The sequence below is a fragment of the Vidua chalybeata genome, chromosome 5 (genome assembly GCF_026979565.1).
Source record: "Vidua chalybeata isolate OUT-0048 chromosome 5, bVidCha1 merged haplotype, whole genome shotgun sequence".
Taxonomy (NCBI): domain Eukaryota; kingdom Metazoa; phylum Chordata; class Aves; order Passeriformes; family Viduidae; genus Vidua; species Vidua chalybeata.
Window position 1 is genome coordinate 27,856,291 of NC_071534.1, and position 16,542 is coordinate 27,872,832.

General features: G+C 42.4%; 1 protein-coding gene across 1 annotated transcript in view; it reads right to left on the reverse strand.

Moving 5' to 3' along the window:
- Positions 1-16,542, reverse strand: part of TMEM178B (transmembrane protein 178B) — a 205,413-nt gene that overhangs the window by 58,050 nt on the left and 130,821 nt on the right. The gene's annotated exons all lie outside the window — the stretch shown is intronic.

The following is a 16,542-nucleotide window of genomic DNA, read 5'->3' on the forward strand; positions in this document are numbered from 1 at the left end:
GCATTTAAGAACAAAACATGGGCAAAGTCTGGAGCAAAATTCAACTGTCTTACTCTTAGCCCAGTGTTTCAACATCCAAGCATGCTCTTGTCTAAACTTGGAATTCAGGAAAAAACCCTCCTATTTTTAAATAAAAATCTGCAAACCTCCCTGCAGATACATTTGAGGAAAGAAAAACCTAGTAAAAACCACTGGAGCTTCTCATACCGTATTAGGGACCTGAAGAGAAAAAGGAGCACATTTTTAAAAGACTTTGAAGGTATTGCCTCCTGTTTAGATTGCAATAAACTAGGGATGATTTCCCAGCCCAAGCAGCAATAAAAACAACAGCAGCACTTCTAGACCCACATGATGCAAACCAGCTCAAAAGACAGCAGACAACAACAGGATTAGGGACATTCCCAGGAGCTAAGGAGTTAAGTAGATTTCACTCCCATTCATTACACATCCTTAAGAAGTCATTACAGAGCCGTCTTGAGCATCGCTGGGACCCAGAGAGCTTTTGTTTGGCTTGCAGTGTGTGACAGGAGCTGGAGCCCACAGGGTGTTCAGTGCCCACTGAACAGGGTGATAGGAGCTGTCTCATGCACTGGGGAGCTTGCACATCATTCGCAGTGAGTACAGGGCTACTGACTTTCCACGGACAATACCTTGCTGTACAAACAAAACAAGAATCATACATTCTCCTCTGACTTATCCTGCTGTCCCCCTCTGTTCCAGTCCCCCCTGGATGCCCTTGAAAGCTGGACACCTGGAGGAACATGGCAATTGCTTTATACCAGCCAAACGTGAAGGAAAAGAAACAGCAAAACAAAAATATAGCAAATGCAAAAAATAAATAAGTTCTCCCCTAAAAAGCTTCAAAAATAAAGAAACCTTTGCAGGCAGTTTAATTTCAACACCTATCTAAAGGGAACAAGAGGACTGGATGGTGTTGAGGTCCATAAAGTAGGTTATAAACAGTTCCACAAGGGCAACACCATATATCGTAACATGCAATTTTATAGAGGCCTTCAAATGAAAATAAAACCACTGGGTAGCTGGGGCTCTCTCTCATGCCTATGAAAAGTCAGAAAAGAAGAGATGGTACCAAGAATTGATAAACTGCAGAGGAGAAAGAAAGCATCAGAAAAAAGGAGCTAGTAAACATTTTATTTTTAAATATTGTTTTGTTTAAAAAGAATTTGGTGGGTCACTTCAATTTATTTCCAGGTTAAACAAACTGACTAAGGCTTCTGTGAACTCTCTTCAAGGCACAGCTGTTAAGTAATGGAAGAGACGCCCTTAAGTAATAAGTAATCAAGCCAGGAAATAGGGAGGGATTTTAGGAAGAAAATACCCTACATAAATTAGTTAGTATCTGTCTCTTAGATGTCTTCTGTTCTCTTTTTAACCCTGGGGAAGAGAAGGGGCAGAAGAGATAAAAAAATAGAAATAAAATCAGAATAGTGCTTTGCCCTTCCTTGCATCTGTCAGGACGAGAGTGAAAGTTCTTCTTGGAAGGTGAAGGTCAGGGGAGACAGCTACAACAAACAGGCGACCATCCAGGAAACCAGAGGTCCTTCAGACTTCCCACAATGGAGGAGCTTGGCCTCATGTACCCTACCTTGATCTCCTAGCACTTCCACACATAAAAATTGATCAGATTGAATCTATCCATGCTCACCCAAGGGATTCTGCCTCTAAGCCACTTCTGTTTGCTCTCAGACCAGTAGATAATGTGAGCAAACTTGTCAGAGCAATGATGTGGGCACTGCCATAGTGCCTTTTGAACTGGATGTTGACAGCCCCTACCTCCTCACAAACCACAGCTGAACCCCTGAGAAAAAGCAATGAGCTTACACCAGATGATGAGGACCTTCCTGATCTGTAAAAAACCTTATGGGTGAGCACAGAGTACCTCTCCCAAACAACCTATAGCTTCCTGGGATGTGACCATTATCACTAACACTGCATATACAGCCAACTGGAACATGTGAAGCAGGTTAATGAGGGGGCAGAAATCAGCCATGCATGTAAGGAATAAAATCTGTCCTGCAAATGAACCATTTCACAGACTGAATCCCCTCCTGAGAAGGTAAGTCTATCATTCCCACTTTCCACAATGGGAAACAAGTATTTTTTCTTTTCTCTCTTCCTTTCAACTTCTCTTTCTCTTCCCATCAGTGGCTATTGTGTGTCATGTGGGACACATTCCTGTCTACTGTAAAATCCTCTGAGTGCAAAACAGAAGGTTGCAGCAGAAATACAGCTGGCACTGAGTGCCAGTTCCCTCATTTCCTCCTCTATTTCTTTCTTTCCATGAGCCAAGCTCTTGCTCCCTGCTTCCACACATGCACAGAGCAGCACCCTTCTGTGTGAAAGCAATGTTTTGTTAAAGCAGCCTGAATTCTAAGTGAATTCCTACTCCAGCTTTTACCCTAACACTATTCTCTTGTCCTAAATCATGTAGCTTTCATGTAGCTTTTCCCTAGGTAGTTTCAAAATAACAACACTTCCTAACTGTACCATATGGCTGACAAGGGACAGCCAGCCATAGGTCACACTCAGACAAATTCCAGCAAAGTTTTATTCTCTGCAAAGAAACATTCAAACACCTTCTATTAACACTGCTGTTTGTATTAAATTATGGAGTCACAACCTCAAATAACAGGAAACATTTGCCAAGGAGACAAAGGAAAAAAACAACAGCCTAGTTACGGTCCAAATCCCACTGTTTTATCCTGGGTTCTGGTTTTGGAGCCTTCACTCCCCTTTATAAACTAATTAGCTTTATATACGTAGTTGCCCTACTACTAAGATTTCCTTTCTTTACTTCTGACCACCTGGCTCAGTATTCCCAAATGCACTTATACAGAAAGAGGCAACTACACAATTACAAATGCATCCTTTTGTTGTTCATGTTATTTCATCTTTCACAGATCCCAGTTCTCAATATCATGTAGAAGGTAAATCGTCATCTCCCAGGAGTCCATATGAAGAGAGCCAAAAAGCTTATTCACTTGAGACCCTGTTTATCTCCTGTTCTGATGATTAACACTGTGAGCAAGGAGGGACTGATGCAATCTGGGTTAAAAGCAATATTCGTTAAGTGACAGTAGCAACCCTCACACCTTCAACAGAAGCAGACAGATGCTGTGGGTCAGGCTGTTGCTTTCCTCACACTTTTTATTTCAAATGAGAGAATGCTGCTAAAAAGCACTGTGCTAACAGCCTTAGATAGAAGTCCACCATGTGCATAGACAGGTAACACAGGAAAGCAGCAGCGGTGACCAAACGTCTGAAAAACCTGACCAAGGGGGTCAGAGTTTGAGGGGAATTCAGGGTGTTTAGTCTCCAGGAAGCTGAAAAGAGGCACAGCAGTCTTGAGATGTATGAAAGGAAACTGTGAAAAGGCAAGCAATAAGCAGTTCTCCTTGCTCACACGGAACGGGTCAAGAAACAAGTTTAAATTGTACTGAGCAAGACACAGGTTAGACCTTAGGAAACTGTTTCCAGTGGGAGCTCACCATGGGAGCAGACAGCCTAGGTTGACTGCAGAACTTCCAGGGCAGAACAAGATATGCAAACATCTAGCAAAACAGGTGTGAGGGCAGCTGGTTCTGCCTCCACACAAGGCAATCCTGCCTGGCCAGCAGAGATGCGATTCTGGCCTTTTTCCAGTGACTCTCAGATGTCAGCATTTTAACCTTTGCATTGCCAATGTGCTTGTACTCTCGACTGGCAATGCCAACCCAAAGTTTATGGGCTCTCTCCCTGCCCAGGCCATTCAGTGGGTGGTTGTACTTCTCAAAGTGCCAGCAGAAATGCTACAAAGTGCAATTTGCACTTTAGTGTTGCCAGCATCTGTCTATTTGCAGAGGAACTAAGATCAACTAGTGCAGGGTATTTCAAGTGATCATCAAAAAAAGACTGAAACAAACCAGAAGTAAAAGAAATCACTTTCAAAAAATCTAAATAAACATCCACACCACAGTGCTCCACGCTTTTCCATGTTTTAAAGACCTGGTCCAGACATGTTCATCAAAGAGACCAAAAACTAGCTCATGATGTAGTAAGGGAGTATTAAAGGACACCCAGGCTCCAGAGGCATGCACAGCCCATGCACAGTGAGAAACTTACCATGAACTTCTCCAAATATGTCTATAGCTTTATCATAACCCTGGCTACTCCACATAGTTCTGAACTGCACTTGGTGGCTGTGGGTTATAATCCTTCCCTTTTGATTACATCCCTTGTGCCAAATATATGAGGTGGAAGTACCCACAAGCCAGCAACTTATCTTTATCCTAGTCATTTGGTTGCAAAAACTTGCCAGCCTACCCTCTACAGAAGTAGTTGGAGAGATTGGGCAGTGGAAAAACTGGGTACACCTACCTATGCATTGTGGAGTGTGCAATAGAAGAAAATTAGGAGGACACCAAAAAAAACCAATTTTTAGAGTTCCCATTTGACTCCAAAAAAGCTACATCAGTCTCAACAAAGTAAAAAATGCCTCTGTTTTCACCAGTGTCACCATAATCTCTGCTGTGATTGCCACTGGTACTCAATGCTCCTAGAAGCAGAGTGGAATAATTTCTGGGATCTCTAGCCCAAATTCTTCTGGCACCCTGACACCATATTCTGCCTTCTGAACACAATGTGTTAGGAGAAGCAGGAAAAAACCAGAAAGCTGTTGGTGTCAGTGACAATGGTCTCCTTGCTGCGAATGATGAAAAATAAAGATGGCATTGACACATCATGACTACAGTGATCATTGTATTGCCTGGAGTTTAACAGATGAGGGAATAAATCAGTCTTCTGTCACTGACAGGATGACAAAAGGAGTTTGTAAAGGATCTAAGTAGTAGTTCCATTTTGACTATTTCTCCTCTTCCAAGTTCCCCCACCTCTGCAGCTGTGAGTGCAAAGAGAAGTGGTAACCATTCAAGGATACGCTGACCAAGCTAATTTGCTTTACTTGCTCCCAAATCCCTCATTCATCCACTATATCTTAAAAGGCAGATACTAAGCCAGTGGTTTAATGAAGATGTTATTAAAGCAGGGTCTTTGGCGTTGTGGTGCAAATTAGCATGATGGCATCACACCCTGTGGGGTATTAAAACAATTGCTTTTATCATTTCAGTTTAGGTCTTCAGAGATTGAAGACTCCTTGTGAAATTCCTCTCAAAAGTCTCTTTGAAGTCATCCTGTTGCATCTTATTAGGATGAACCCAACTCCAAAGACCACATCTGTGATTTTCTTGAGATAATTCTGAAAAGATCCATCATGTCCTAGCTCTCATAAAACATTAACACACTTACATATACCTTGGTTTTCCAGTTATGTAAATACATTTTATCACTAAATGATAATCAGGTTAGTTACAGTGACTTCCTCAGGGAAAAAGACAGTATATAAGTGATTGGACCTGCACTTTGTAAAGTGCCTAAAATTGAAATTATTCTTGTACACAACTGCAAGAGAGTAAGTTATAAATCAGCAATTTTTCAGTTGCTGAATAGCCATATATTATGCCCATGCATGCCATCATTAATTTTTTGCAAAGAATAGGAATTCCCTCACCTTCATGCATGAATGTCAGGATCCCTGGTACCCAGTGTTCCCTTCTTACAGAAGAAACCAACATTATGGAAATGCCCTAACCATGCCATACAACTGGGGTAGGAGTTCCAGCCCCACCTCCCTCTGGTCCCCTTTAATCACCTGCAAGTCGATAACATGGTTTGTGAATAAAACAGACAACAGTGCAGATATGTGAGTTAGCTCTGTCTAGCTCTGTACAGATCCAGGCAGGAGGGGTAGCCATGACTCAAACACATGGTCCTGCTACCAGACCAAGAATCTGTGTGTGTGCGCAGCATCCATTTGTTACCTACACAGCTCAAAGCTGACACACCGCTACACGCTGCTCTGTCAGTTGTGTGGAGGACAACTCCTTTTCCATGCAGAATATGTGTCTGTTGGTGGAGCAGCCAAGAAATGTTTAAGCACAGAAGTTCACCCTGCTGGATGAGACCAGTCTTAACTGCCTTCCCAAGACTCACTATGCCCTTCCTAGGCCGCTCTTCCAACCCAACTGTTCCTGGAAGATCTGCCCAGGGGTGGGAGATCCACCAAGTACCTTCCTGTTTTGCTGGGTCTGTGCAGCTCCAAGTACTGGCTCATCCCTGAGTAACATGTACTGGGCAGGACAGACCAACAAGCTTGGTCAAAGCACCCAAGCTAGTTCTGTAGCAGGTTTGCTTTTGAGAGTGGAAACTAATAAGGTCTGTGGGTTTCCATACCTGGAATTATTGTTAAATGAAGTATCAGGGAGTTTTCAGTACACAGTCAGCATTCATATACCAGTGCAATTAAAAGAGCAAGGTTTCAGTACTCTTCTCTATTTTAGCTGCATCCATCTGAAAACAGCTGGTTCTTTTCAGGCCAGACCAATACAAAAGAGAATCAGATACATCAGTGCAGGGATTTCTCTTGAAGTCTGGTCCTTGGATCTTGCTGAGTGTAAGTGGTTAAGAATAGCAGTCATTGCATTTCTGACTCTGGCCTGGGGAATCCCTTTGCACTGCAGTGCTCCACTTCTCAGTGCTGGAGTGAATATTGCTTCTATTTCTGGCTTTTCAGTGAGTCTCCCACAACCACTGAATTCCAGCTGTGACACTACTGTACAGGGTGGCAAACTCCAGCACACAGGTTCTCCAGAGATGTGCCACAAACCGTGTGTGTCTTGCTGAGCATCAGCTGTTTGTTTGCAAAGAGCTGCCTGATCACAATTCCCCACCTAAAAATGCATTACATGCCCTCTTAAAATTACTTTTTTCCTCAGCAGGCAGTTGCCACTGCTGTCACAGGGAAATAATGTGTTTCTCAACATCTGGGGGGAGTTTGTGCAAGATGGCAAATTGGAAGGAGAAGAGCACCAGCAACTTTCTTTATATTAAAATATGGTTTGCAGTTGTGAAGGAGACTGAAAAGACCTGTTGTGCAGTAGCTGAGAAAGGGTTGATGCTATGAATTACACCTCATCCAAGATTAATAACAAGTCCTGCAGTAGTCCAGCTGAAGTAGGCCACAACAGGATGTGTATTACAAAAGGCTGAATGCCATTCCCACTCTAATTCAAGTGTCTGGATGAGAATATAACACTGGGTGCTTTCTGTGGTGGTAGGTAGGTGATACAAAGTCATTTTCATGCTGCTTTCTGTGCTCTCCTCTTGCCCTGTGTTTATATAACTGAAATAAAATGTTTTCCTCTTTTGACTGTGCCAAAGAACCCGTGAGCAGCTCCACTTTGCATGCTCATCTTGCAACCCTAAGAATCAGCTCCCAGAAGAGCCAAGGCAGAGAGGCAGTATGTCCTGCCCCTTTCTTCTGCCATCCTGAAGACACCCTGATCCCACCTGAGAAGCTTCCTTAAGGTTCTAAACTTCAGAATAGCAGCAGGCCTACTACCCAATACTGTTAACATACCTCTGTGACCTAAAATCCACAATCAAAACAGCAAATACTGTCCTGTGGTGTCAGCTCTCCAGCTACTGTGATGACAGCTCAGAATGAGCTGACACCACACACAGCCTTGATATGAAGGTAGAATAAAATATGAGGCGGGAAGTGAGACTATCAAAAGGAAACATGAGAGGATGCTATGCAAGGCAAGGTTCTTTGAAAATATGCTGAAAGACTGAGGGTGAAATAAGAAAAGTTTTCAGCTTCCCACTGTGAGACTTCTCTGTTTTACCCTGTGATGGGGGCTCAGTAAGGACTGACCCAAGCTGGGTAATTTCCATCCTAACACCTGCACAGCTCTCTCCTAGAGCCTGAAAAATGATCTTTATGATAGCCTCAGAAAAATAATGACAAACAAGTGCAACTCAGATGAAGCAGTGAAATGCTGCATTCCTGCAAAGTGTGGTGGGCAGCACTAACAGGGAAAAGGGACTTGCAAAAAGAAGACAAACAGAGAAGACCATGGGTAGAGAGCTCTGGTGAGCCACACCACCTGCGGCAGGTGACTCAGGTAGAAGGAGTGAAGGAAGGCATGTGGCATCTAAAAATGAAGAAAAAAAGAGCTGGGTAGGAGGCAGGAGGAAAAGGGCAAGTCACACAGCCACACAGGCTGATTCATTCCAATGGCAGCTACAGTGGCACAAACCTGAGCCATAATGGAGTGGTGAGTCAGCCCTATATAATTAGCCCTAATTGGCAACCTAGTGAAAGCAGGAGGGTGGGAGAAATAGCAGAGCAAATTCTGTCCTATATGCACTGATGCAAATCTATAAGGCATAGTTTAAAAATTCATCTTATCAATGTTTTGTTCGGAAAGACTAAATAAACCCAATTCTGTATAGGCAAAGAGCTTTTTGAACCACATGGAGAATCCTAAAAGTTTACCATTTTCCTTTTGTAGTACAGCCATTTTCAGATCTTCAGAATTAATATAATGGGAGTATCCATATTTCTAGTAGTTTTTCAGGAGACATCGCAAGCAGAAAAGAAGTTATTTCTTATGGTACAACACAGCCACTAAAGAACAGCCTCTAACTATTTTTCATTCAATACAACCTATTTACTTGACAGGCTAAATGTATCAATACAAGTTGAGAACTATATTTCTGTGAAGACAGATTTTATTGTGGAATTTTCATCAACAGCTATTTACAGAAAAGAGATGGTCCTGTGAGTCAGGACATTGGCCTCTGGGAACCTGAATTCACACTTTAACTGAGCACAATGAGTTTAATAATTTAATTCTCAGCCAAAAAAAACTTCATCAATACATTTCACAAACACACATCTTTATCCAATGTGAATGGCAACTTCTCCTCAAGATCTAGGAGTGGAGCACAGAAGCAATTACTGCAAGTAAAAATGCTTGGGAGATTTAATGTATTTGCAATAGGGCCTTTCATCTGTCTACCACATGGCAGCATGTCAGTGGTATCACTTCTGTTGCCATGCTGATTTAATAAGAGCTAAATACAGTCGTGATGTACTTGCCATAGAAGAGAAGCCTTTCCTCCCTAACTGGTGATGAGGGTACTCAATGCCTATGAACCCTCATGGAAATTGAACTACAGTCCATGTTCTACTATTAGAAGACATGGGAGACAGGTTGGTTATGCCAGACACTCTTCATGCCTCGAAGCGTTCGCTTTGTGTGGAGCCCCAGTGGGTCTGAAGCATCTAAAACAAGCTGGATCCACAACTTCTCCATGCAGAATAACTCCTCTAACACTGCTCTCTCCCCAAGCACAAGAATATCCCAGAGACCCAAGTAGCTGCACTCCTGGTGGAGGTGATGTGGCCCACACACAGAGCATCATGCCTCTCTGAATAACTCTTCTGGGTTCAGGCTGCCCCTAAATGCAAACCATGGATAACCAGCAAGGATAACCAGGAAACACCTTCCTATGTGTTCACTCTGCATCATGTGGCAAAAGAGGCAAGGCAAGGCTCTCTCAGCTGCTGAACTCACAAGGTAAAATGGGAGCCTTCCCAAACTGCTCCATCCATGATGACAGACCCCAAATGACACCCACCAACTGCAAAGCTAAGTCCAAACTTCTCTTAGAAGTGGAAGACCAGAGTTAATGTGACACTGAAGGAGGAATTTATCTTGTGGAAAGGGGAAAAACTCAGCACCTAACAACATGTTTCTTGCTGTCAAACTCATCAGCACCAGAAAGGTATCTGTTCCATAGTTGCTACCCAAAGGCATTTATCTCACAGTTATGAGTAAACCTCAGTAGCCTATCTCTGGATGACAGTTTTTTACATTAAGGAACAAAAAAAAAAAAAAAAAAAAAAAAGCCTTATTCTAGAGAAAGAAAATGAGCAAGAGAAACAGCAAAAAAGGCAAGTGAAGGTGCAAGGATAGAGCAGGGACTCTGTTTCACTGCCACACTTCCGTTTTGAAGGGACAAAAAAAGTGTAGAGAAACTTTATTTTAAAGTCTTCTATCAATTATTCTTTCTGACTTAGAGCCTTCAAAAATCAAAAATCAAATGGGCTTAACAGTGCAGGACACCTGCTGAGCCAGAGACCATCATGCCAAACTGACCTCCAAATGTATATGTTATTTACAAACTAATGGAGGCAGCAAGCAATTCCACTGCTGCAAGGGCTCTTTCCAGCAAGAGGCAGATCAGGAGACATCACAGGCTGATTTAATAGATCATCGAAGCCAGTGATTGAATTTTCTCATCAGACATCAATCTCACTCCTTGGTCAGTCTTTATTACATAGAAACAGTTATAGAAGGACCTCTGAGAACAAGCCAAAGAAAGAGCTGCATTTCAAAGTGGTGAGTGAGTCAAGGTGGAAAAATTATATCTCTGATTCAGCAGAGAAGAAAACTGCTCATTTCAGTCAGGAGGAATTACTGACTGACCTAGGCAGAAGGAAAGACAGGAGACTGGGGTGGCAAGGGGACTAGTGTTTAACTGCTCTTTGGATTTTTATTGATGTCCCAATAATTTTCTTTTACTTTACTAAAGGCTCATCAGTGTCTTTGGAAGGACTTTTAATGGAATTTCCTGCTGGAGAAAAGTAAATTTAATTCCATCTCAAACCAGCCTTCCTTCTTTCTAATTCTCATTAAAACAAGAACAGATGTCAACAATAAATTCACGTCTGTCTCTTAAAAATTACTTATTTCCTGCTTGGGCCCCAAGTCTGGGAGATAACAAATGTTCTCCACTGCTACTGGACAGTGAAGCTCAGAGGAAGGCCTTGGGGAGGATTAGACACCAAATGTCACTAGTCCTGATTATCTCCCCACCACCAACTGCCACAGAGAGCTTCTGAGAGAAGGTTGGGACTAGGATCTCTGTGGGTGGGTAGGAAAAGGCAGAATGGGAATGCAAAAATGAAGATCTCAACCAGATCAAGGAAATCTTTCCTCAACCCAAATTTTGTCAGGGCTAGAGCTAGTCCCATCAAAACTTGTGAAAGAGGAAAATTAGAGTCATTTGAGGGAATGATAAAAAGAACAAAACTTTGAAGACTTCTTTTTCTGACCTTCTATATTTCACCTTCTTCTACAGCAATTTTCTTCTCTCCTTGGACTTTTAGAGCTAGGGCCTACAGAATGATTTAAACAATGCAACATTCATGCTGTGTGCTACCAATGAGCTAGTGAAATACTTTCTCACAGATGTGCAACTGTGGAGAGCAAAACAGGAGAAGCAGGTTTGGGGGAAGCATTTGGCTGAAGCAGTGGGTGTGGAGCCTGACCTGGCTGTCAGCACAGGAAGGCTGAAGTGCAGCTTCAGGGGGGCTGAAGGCTGAGACTAGAAACCCTTTTCTCTGGGATGCTGCATGCTGAAGAAATTATGTCAGAGTGTGGTATTTGGAGGGACCCTGGTCACAAGTCAGCAACTGGGTCTCTACCCCGATTGTGCCATTCAAGCATCAAGAGCAAACCTGGAGGATTCTGTGGCAAAAGAGTAAACATAGGAAGGTCTAACAGTAGAGAACCTAAATGGAAAAAAAAAAAAAAAACCACCTTTTTACAGAATACTGGAAGGTCACTTTGCCCCTTTTTGTGTTGTTTTTGCAACTCCCAATTCCGTCTAACCCTGATAGCACTAAATAGAACTATACACGAAAAATATATGTGGTTAAAAAAACCCCAAAAACCCAAACAATCCAAAATAAACTGAACACTTCTAGAAAATTTCTAGTTGGAAATCTAGAGAAAAGGATGGACCTGTTCCGCCTCCCTCCCTCCTCTTTCCCCAAACACATCCGACAAGAAGACACAGGTAACAGACACTGTCAGTTCCTGATCCACATGCTCATTTTTGATGGAAAGAAATTAGAAATTCAGTTCTCACCCTCCTCCACCCACCCACTGAAGCTGAAAATGATAGTTCAAAATAAAATGATGATGATATTTCCCTTTTAGTCTCCAGGGGAGTGGAGAGTTTTGGGGGTGGGAAGAGCAATTTTACATAGTCTTTTCATTATTTTTACTTTTTTTCTATTTCTTTCTTCTTTTTTTTTTTTTGACCAAGTGTGAGACATTAAAAAAAAAGTGCTGTATTTGCTTTGATGAGTTGTGAAATGCATGAAAAAAACCATTCTGTGAAATAAGTAAAGAGCTGCTTCCCCCTTCCATCAAAGCTACTACACCCACAGCCCATGAAGAGCAGAGAGCAGCGGGAATTGGGATATGGGAGCATGAAGAGCAGGAATACCGTGTTTTTAATTCAGAAGTCGTCTCTGGCAGTCTTTTGCCCCTCTTGTCTCTGCTGGTCTCCATGGCAACAGCAGCCCAGCAGAAGCATCCTTCTCCTGCAGGCTCCAACACAGATGACTTCAACCAGGGGTCAAAAGCAGCCCGGCTTTCAGGGAAGCAAGAAAATGTGCTGTCTTCCTTCCTTCCTCTGCCAGCCTCTTTTGCAATTTTTTTTTTCTCTTTTGTGCACTGGGATGGGGGCTAACCTGTCACACTTGTTTTTCCTCAGAAAAGAACTGAAAGGAATGTGTTTTCTTTTCAGTTGTCTCTCCAGGCAGCCTGATCGGCCATATTGCATGTGGGTCGGGATGCTCAGGACACAGACATGCCAGCAGAAAGCCAGGCTGGGATAGAGGCCTCCAGCCTAGATGGTTGGACACACATGTCATGAGACACACTGTGGGAGGGCTGCTCAAGCAGTCCCCACGCTGAATTGATGAAAAAAAGAAGGGGCGGCACTGCTGAGCCGTTTTAATAATTGCTACATTGTTGTTTGTTGCCGTGTTCCTTAAATATCTTGTTTGAAAACCCAGGAAGCTCAACTGACATCATCCAAATTGACAAAAGAAATTTGTTACTCTCTGCTCTCCCTCTGCATTTCTTCTACATAAAATGTTTCCGATACCTGGCTAAACAGCAAAAGTACCACTGGAAAACCCACTCCACAGATAAGTCAGTTGTGTAGTGGAGAGCAGAGACCTTTATTGAGCAAAAAGTTCCACACTACTCAGACAATACTCAGAAAGAAAGCATTAGCCAAAATCAGAATCAGTCTGCAGACAGAAATGAACCATTTTCATTGAATATTTTATCTGGAGCTAAAAGTTCTCCCAGTTATTTTTCTGATTTCTTTGGGTTTGACAATAAGCTTTGTGTAAGGCATTTTAGAAGCATTTAAATGCTTTGCTCTCCAGCAAGGAACCTGACCCCAGGATATGGTCAGATACCACACTTCTTGGCAGCAGAGCCTCACACAGCATCACGTGTGGTGACAGTGTTAAAAATGTGTGTCTCACAGTTTTTAGTCTCCCTCTGCCCAGTGGTGGTTTCCCATCATGCAGATGAGTGACACTTTGCTGGCCTGAACTCTCAACACCAGACAGAGAAGAAAACTGTCTGAAGTACAAAAGTGCTCTTCAGGTGGTTGTGGGCCCTTCCCACCCTTGCTCCATTCCCACTCATTCCACCCGCTCCCAAACTTGTTTTCACGTGTCACAACCACTCCTACTCTACTTCCACAGGTCCCATGTAGTCTTCCTCAGCTTCCACCTGCCTCCTCCTTGCTTCCTTTCCATCTCCACTCACTCGACCCACTCCTGTTCCACTTCTGTGTGTCATTCCACTTCTGGCATGGAGAAGGGTTGACAGCCTTAATGCTGAGCTATTGCAGACTCCGCCCACTCCCTTGCCTTCTCTCTTCCCAGCGTTCCACCTATTTATATTGATGATAAACTTCCATCTCCCCTTCACTATTCCCCGATGGCCTATAAAGCACAACTAATTTTGATTAACCATCTGGTCTCTGTTTCACAAGCAACCTTCATGGCAGAGACTGTGGGAATATTTTGGAAAAGCTTTAAAAAAGCCAATATTTCCTCAGCCCGAGGTCACTACTACATGAAGCCCTAGGATTATCTTTAAAGCATCAAAGTCAGACAACCCTAGAGCTAGCAGGTTTGGGGGAACACTGTGGTGCTGCCAGAGAAAGTAAAACATAGCTTTGTTTCCTCAACATAACCAATATCAAACAAAGCCAAGGTGGAATGAAAAGGAACACAAAGGATAAGAAGGATTGTGATGAGCTGACAGGACCTTATTCTTCCCAATACAGCTACACTGAGGTACACTTTTTCACATCTGTGTATTTTGACTAACATCCAGCACATGACATCCAGTTAATGACCTCCAGAACAGCAAAGCCTTGGATGTTTGGTCAATACAGCTTTCACTCATAGGCATCCTCAAGCTTTAATGGAAACAGATATCAATTTACCTTGGGAGGTTTCATTGTAAGAGACACTTGAGATGTCCTGAGAGGGTGTACTGAAAGACAGGAATGCACACAAACACACGTCATCACCTCTTGCTTTTAAATAATCACAGTGGTATGGTGGAGGTTTTAAATCATCCTCCTGCTGAAGGAAGAGGTGCACCAACTGGAATGAGGTTGACCCAGGAGATGAATTTAGAATTAGATGCCAAGAATAATGTCTGCTCTTCTGATTTTCGAAGTAGAAAACAAGGTGGAGAGTGAAAAAAGAGAGAGACTGGAAGAGAAGTGGAGTACATAATTGCCTAATTAACAGGATTTTCTCCACTGATTATAATCACTTTCAAATTAAAGAGGGTTTAACTGCATCGTAACCAAAATTTTTCTTATGTTTTTTGCATTGGAGAAGTGCCAGCAGTGTCCAGAAGACCACTGCAAGGTTGGAGCTCCAGAGATAGAGCTCTCATTAGTGACCTGGGGCCAAATTTTCACAGCTGACCTGACCTGGCATGACTCCAATGAAGTCAGCAGATTAAATACAACCTCAAGACTCATTCGCCTACTGTGCTGTGGAAGAGTGGAAACGCAAATCTTATCTGGGTTGTTTGGCAGCATCCAAGAATGTTTGATCAAACCACAGAAAGGATTTCAGCAATTATTTTGGGAAAATATGCTCGGTAAGCCATACACAATTATGGTGTAAGATGGGAGAACAGGACATGCTCTGCAAGGCAACAGCTCAAATGTCATGAGATGAAAATTTCATGCTATGCTCCAAACAGTAGAATTTTCATGCATGTTTCTTTACTGCTGCAGACTGGTACTTGGGCATCCAAACTTTGGAATGATTGCACATTCAGCCATAGTTTATTTGTGTATGTGAAACATGCTACAAATTTGTATTCATTACCTTTCAAGCCTAGTTTGCTGTTGTTTTTTTTTTTTCTTTTCAACCACAAGCAAGCAATACTAACAAACTCTTCAAAAACATTGTCTTCGTGAAACTTCACCTTAGTCATGGCAAAATTTAAAAATATTGCAAAAAACAGCAGGATGTTGCACCATATCTCTGAATATTTCAAGTGAAGAGCACCCTTGGAGACACACGATAACCACAAAAGGGGCAGTATTTAAAATGCTTTGCTTGCCCTGGTTAATTTTTTTCCTTATGATACCTGCAGAAAAATCCAGTGATAGCTCTTTTCCAGCTGAGGAGAGGCATTGGGCACTTTAAATTAAAATTTTTATGAGTGAAATGGACTTTCATCACTTAGATGTGGAATGACCTTATACTGCAAAATGAAGAGCCATCTTTAACTAATGAACTGATGGCTCCCTGCAGAGAACATAATGCCATACCCTGCACTACACCGGATCTTTCTCTTCCTTTGAGGAACTATCACAAACATTATCAACTTCCCAGCAGAAAAGAAAATGACCTCAGGAAACTACACATATTTCTCTATATTTTACAATAAAAATACACCTGTATGTATAATTTCTTCACTAAATCCATAATATTCTTATATTTGAAAAAACAAGAATACACAAAGACACACAAAGCATAATGTAGATAAGCAAATTTTACACACAAATTTTTACCTTGGGCATATCTAACATGCATCTCCAGTTCTGAAACAGACACCTTCCTTTAAAAAACAGTAAATAATGACGGCAAATGTTCACCATGCTTATTCAGTAATACATTTTCACTCCTGCCTATTCCCCACACACACACCTGTAGTACACTGTTGTGATCCCATAGCTGTGAGTTAGCATCATGCTGTGTGAACCACAGCCACGTGCAGATGGAACATTACATTCCTATAATGCCATGCAAGGGTCCTGCACCATTTGCTAAAACATGCATGTGCAAATATTCCCCAGGGAATCAAAGAAAGACATTACAAATAAGAAATCTCTTCAGGTTACCTAACCTGTTCTCTGCTAGTATAGCATAACTCCCTCGAGATCGCTTCCTATTTACATTGTAGATGACAAAGGCACATCTGACTGTAAACAGAGATGCAAAGCATTCCTGAGGAGCACTGAGGGCTCAAACACATCAAAAAGCCAAGTGCATGTATCAGCCTTCACAGAAGGCAACATACAGAAGTACACCATGTATTGTCTCACATAAAGCATTTCCCCACAGAATAAAGAGATATGATGAATGTCTGACCCTGGTCTCCCTGGGGAGCTGAAATGACATCTCTAGCTGCCTGTTTATCACCTCCAGTCCTTGACAGTACTGGCAATGCCATCCATATTGCTGACACTTTCCTCTGCCCTCACCTCAGTGCCACC